A 6,204-nucleotide genomic window follows, 5' to 3' on the forward strand; every position below is an offset into this window, starting at 1 on the left:
GCTACAGGAACGAGCGTTATCTCGTCTTTGACCTGTTAAATTGAAATCACTCTGGAGCTCATCAGTTTGAAGAAGTCTGATTTGTTTTTACAGCCCAGTGGTGATGATTAGATTTCAATTCCTTTAAATATTAATATCTGGTGTTCCCAGACCAATAGTAATATTGAAACTATATACTTGAATCATAAACAGCACATTGATTACTTTTCAGCGGTCTCTACAATAGTCGGGCTGATCTTGCGATTTAGGAACGCAATCGATTTTGAACGTGCCCAAAATTCTACAAGAGACCGATATAAAGTGCCACACTTGATTTGTCGTCTTATCACTGTTCGCTCTTTGTCACTAAGAAACGCAGAATGTCAACGAGGTGTAAGTTATGTTCATGTTATAAGTGGCAAGAGTACTCGGACTCCTTACCTAAGTAGAAGTACAAATTAGGGATGCACCGAAATGAAAATGAAAAATGCTTGGCTGTTTAATTTAAACAGACGCTTGCTAGCAGCATTTTTGTTTTTTTGTTTTTTTGCTAGCGTCACTACAACCTATTTCGGCCATATTCTTTCGGCTTTAATTTTATTTCGGCCCCAAAAAATTATATATTCGGTGCATCACTAGTACAAATACTAAAAATCGAACAAGTAGGGTGGTAGGGTTACTTTAAAAATATATTCTGATACATTTACTAGCTATCCGTAAAAAAAAAAAAACAATTAGTAATGTAGTGAGCAATGTAACTTGATTACTTTTAATTCCATTTGGATTGTATCATGTTTCATTGAAAAGGAAAAAAAACGTGCAGTGCCCGAGACTTGACATGGTATTTTTTTTCATTTATTTATTTAATTTGTGGCCACAATACTGTATAAATCTAGAAACTAAAGAATCTTATATTTCTAAAAGATCAGTGACATCACAAGTATTGAAAACAACCAAAATCGAAGTTGAAACAATTCGTGTTTGTTTTGAGTCCTACTCGCAAGTACCGAGCGGTACACGGTACCACCGCGTGGTCCTGTTCGCAAAATCAAATCAGATCTGGGAGCTGGATGGCGTCATTTGCAAGTGCTCACATTGGATTGCCTTCTGTGCTGACCTAGCTCCATGGGTTGCTATGGCAACGGCGCAGGCATCGGTACCAATGCTGGTGAAGAAGTATGAGCTGTAAAAAACAAACAAAAAAAAAAAACACCACACATCTAAATGTAAAATAAGCTTTCTACTCTAATGCACGCTGCGTGTTCCCTTTTTTAATTTTGGAATTCTTTTGTTCTGAAGGAGAGGCTCATCAATTGATTACCAACCTGGCAATTGACAATTTTCAATTTCAATACTTTATAACCACTTCTTGCAGGGGGGTAAGCATTAAAATAAAAATAAAAAGTTTGTGTTTTCTTTTGATTCATTGGGTTTTTGTTAAAACGAGCACTGATGAAATAATATCCTTGAAAGAGTCTCGTAAACAAACTCTCCAAATTTTTACAAAAGTGATTAAATCGTAATTATTAATCGGAATTATATCGTAAGTAGACTAAACTCTATCCAAAGAAAAAAAAAAAGTTTCACTAATGTTGCTTATTTTTGTAGGAGAGAAGCAGACTCCTTTCTAATAAATCAAATGTATGCGATCTTTTCATAACAACATACTTATTGCGTAATTTCATATCCCCAATGCAGCCTGCCCGTGTGCTTTAATACCTTTTTATGTCCGTGACATCTTAAAGCGATGTCAAATTAGAACATTTGACACCAGTTTGGTTTGATTAAAAATAAAGATAAGCTCGATGGAAGAAGCCACACTCAATTGGAAAAGAACTTCCAGTTGTTAGCAGTGTCCATTTTTTTTTAAAGACGCATCTACAAAATAGACAGTTGACACACAAAAAAAAAAACATTGTGTCCCCTCTTTCTAGTAAGGTGAAATGAAGCAGGACTTTCCGCTTTGTAAATGTGAAAAGAGTAGACGATCATTTTGGAGTCTGTCAGTCCAAAATACGGAAACTGTGTTTTGAGAGACAGGCTCACCCTTCTCGGTAATAGTGATGTGTGTGTGTGTGTGTGTGTGTGGCACTGTTTTTGTTCCATAGTGGGGCCATTTTGCTGGGCCCCACAAGTTTAGATCTCTTTTTGAGGGTCAAGACTTGGTTTTAGAGTTTAGGTTGGAATTGGGTTATGGTTGAGGTTAGGGTAAGGAATAGGGGTAGGCAATCATTTTTGATGGTTGGGGTTAGGGGGCGGGGCTAGGAAATGCATTATGTCAATGAGATGGCCCCACAAAGATAGTAAAACAAACTTCTGTGTGTGTGTGTGTGTGTTCAATTTCAATTTTGTGACTGTATTGGTTTCATAAGAATTGAAATCTAAAGGCTTATAAGTCTGTGAGTCTGCGTTAATTAAAAATGACCTTTTTAAAGTATGGATATTTATTTATTTTTTTGGTTAAGTTCTTGTTTTATTAAATAGAGAGAATTCCTCTGGTTTAAATGAGTAAATTAGTAAAAATGGTAGTTAAAATATATATTTTTTTATATTCTGGTCCCAAAAAGTTTAAGAACCCCACCTGATTCCTGAATGATGATGATAATTATTATTATTATTATTATTAGAATAATCAATACGGATGATGGCTGAATGGATGGGAAGAAAATTGTCGAGACCACAAAAACTGTCTCAAAACAGGGGCAATGCGATTAACTGAGTAACTGACAATAAAGTCTAAAAATATTTTTTGGGTGACAGCCCTAATTATTAATAAGAATTGACAAACATTTTCGTGAATACACTGATCGGATAATGTTAACGATTTCTCACAATAAATCTCTTCCATTGTGATAAAATGATAATTGCAAATGATAATTGATACAACATAGCTAGAAAATCACTAGTGAGTTACTGCTATTGGCAACAGGTTGCGGGTGGGCATCATTTTGGTGACCCGTGGCGTTCAGGACCCGTTTAGCTGAATTCATTTACTTGCGTCTTATTTTACTTTACAGCTCTTACTCACTTGAAAAGAGCATTAAAAAAAAATCACATTTTATTAACTCATTCACTGCCATTGACGGCTAAAGACGTCAAAAAATAATTTTAACCATTTCTACTAGTTTAACATTTTTTCCAACTTTTGTTAACAAGAGTATGAAAACCTAGGGGAAAAAATATTGTAGATTTAGAAAAGATATCAAATTTGGGATTAATCATAAATTAACTAGTGAAGTCATGCGATTAATTATGATTCGAAAAATTTAATCGCCTGATGCCCCTCATTTTTAATACATTTTTCTTCTTCTTTTTTTTAAAGAAAAAAAAAGAAAAGATTACTACAAATAATAATAATAATTAAAATGACTAAAAAGAAATTATTATTAAAAATTAGGGGCAATTTTTCGTAATTAATCACATGACTTCACTAGTTAACTCATGATTAATCACAAATTTTATATCTGTTCTAAATGTACAATATTTTTTTTCTAGGTTTTCATACTCTTGTTAACAAAAGTGGGAAAAAATGTTAAACTAATAGAAATAGTCCAAATGAATTTTTGACGTCTATAGCCGTCCATGGCAGTGAATGAGTTAAAAGTGGTCACTCAATGCCATAAACGTGTGTGTTGATGAATATTACTCAAAATTCTACAAGGCAAAGTTATCAAACTGCCGTTTAACATGTGTGGTCACCTGCTTTTCCGTTTCACTAGTTAACTCATGATTAATCACAAATTTGATATCTGTTCTAAATGTACAATATTTTTTCCCCTCGGTCATGCGATTAATTACAATTACAAATTTGTATTGCCAGACGCGCCTAATTTTTAATAATATTTTCCTTAACGAAAAAAAAAAGATTTTTTTTTTAATGTGTAGGTTTTCATACTCTTGTTAACAAAAGTGGGGAAAACATGTTAAACTACTAGAAATAATTCAAAAGAATTTTTGACGTTTATAGCCGTCAATGGCAGTGAATGAGCGCTTTGTATACACATGAGCCCTTCTATGTACATAATCAATTGCGCGGCTTGTCTTTATTTGTATTTTTATGGGTAAATAGTTGCAGATGACATTAATGAGGACTCATTCCAGTTAATGGGATGTCGACGCATCTCAATGGGCGCTTTATCACTCGGCTTTCTGGCCGGAGCGCAGTTGAAAGGACCTCTTTTGTCACATTGTGTGCCAGGACCGAGAGCGATAACATCCACATTTCCAATTCCCCGCCGCCCGAGGCTTCACTGAGGTGTGCGTCCCGTTCCAAAGAATTAGTGTCTGTTTATTGTGCTCTGGCAATGAGCAGGAACAACAGAGCTCCGCGGAGTAATCAACGACCTTGCTTTCCAGAACGCTAGACGCGGGCGAGGGCGTTTATCCGACGGCTTGTTCGATCAACTTGATTTACGCTTATAGATGGAATTGACGCTGCTGATTTTTTTTTTAACCTGTTTCTATCCGAGAAACAAAAGTCAAGGTCTTGGTGATCGTTCTTATCCTTCTCATACGCCTTCTCAATATCATCGGTCTTGGTTATCGGAATGACGACACCCGAGCAATGGGAGAATAATCACCCCTCTCGTGTTTTGCAGGTTCTAGATTTACAGTCGGCTACTTGCATACTTACGATACTAATCTTGACTGTTTCAATTGCGTATGACATCAATGTGACTTTATTTATCCCAGAAGGAAAATGTTCAATGCTTGAAATACATTTTTTTTGTGGAGCAATTTTGCGAATCAATGACATCATGTGAAGTGTAATTTTCTAATTTTGAGGAGCAAATTTTCTTTCTTTTTTTACATGGTTAATCCTAGTGTTTTATTAACTCATTCCCTGCCATTGACGGCTATAGACGTCAAAAATTCATTTGAACTATTTATTAGTTTCACGTTTTTTTCCCGAGTTTTGTTAACAGTATGAAAACCTAGAAAAATTGTTTACTGTACATTTAGAACAGATATAAAATTTGTGATTAATCGTGAGTTAACTAGTGAAGTCATGTGATTAATTACAATTAAAAATTTTAATCGCCTGATGCCCCTAATAAAAAAGAAGAAAAGGTCATTAAAAATTAGGGGTGTCAGACGATTACAATTTTTAATTGTAATTAATCACATGACCTCAATAGTTAACTCACGATTAATCACTAATTTTATATCTGTTTTGAATGTACAAATTTTTTTTCGAGGTTTTTATACTCTTGTTAACAAAAGTGGGGGAAAAAATGTGAAACTAATAGAAATAGTTCAAATGGATTTTTGACGTCTATAGCCGTCAATGGCAGTGAATGAGTTTAAGGCGCATTGTGCCATTTAAAAAGGTAATATTAAAGCTTTTTCAACATCATGCATGCTTCCACCAATGCCCAGATGAGTACGAAGAGCCCTGACTGTTTTACTCTGACTGGACGGGGACATGTAGCGCACACCGTGAACGAGCCTGACACAGATGTTGCAGACGTGGCAGTTGCGAGTAAAAAAAAAAGTGCACAAAGATGCTTTAAAAATGATTTTTTTTGACAAACAATTAGTTTTCTTTATTATGACATCAAAAGTTTAGATTTTTAAAATTCAGTTTTTCTATAAAAGTGTACTCAATCATCCAAGCACTTGATTCCGGTGTTAAACACGCTAACCGTGTCAATGTTAGCTTAGCAATTAGCATGGCTTCTCCATCTTTTTGCATCATCCCCTTCGTTAGAATGATACTTGTCAGAAATGTAGCTTGCGCGGGACGCCGCCATGGAGGTGATGATTACTGATTTAGTACTAACTCCACAACGTGTTTAGGCGCACTAGTAGACGGCCGAAGCCCGTTGCTAGCTAGCTGCTACGTGGGCCCAACCGAGCCTGGAAATCCAGACTCACTTGCGGCTATGCTACTATTTTCGTTGTGGCGGGGAAAACTTGAGGATTCATGGTGTCATGAGTCACTCTTTTGATATTCGCTCATGAAGATGACGTCACGCAAATAGACAAATTTGATTGGCTGGCCTGTTTTCGGCCGGTGCCAAATCTCTGTTTATGGACGCCTGTCCACACCCACTTTTTTTTTCCAAGAAAGTGGGTGTGGCTTGCCAGGCTAGGCCCAACCAAGCTATTTGGGACCGTCTCGGTGGTTCGAACTTCTTCTACTTCCTTTGTTCGTTGTCTCAGCAGCTGATTCTTAGTTTTGCTATTCAATACGTTTCGATGAGGCAGAAATGCAAAATTTGT

Source organism: Vanacampus margaritifer, chromosome 4, assembly GCF_051991255.1.
Source record: "Vanacampus margaritifer isolate UIUO_Vmar chromosome 4, RoL_Vmar_1.0, whole genome shotgun sequence".
NCBI lineage: Eukaryota > Metazoa > Chordata > Actinopteri > Syngnathiformes > Syngnathidae > Vanacampus > Vanacampus margaritifer.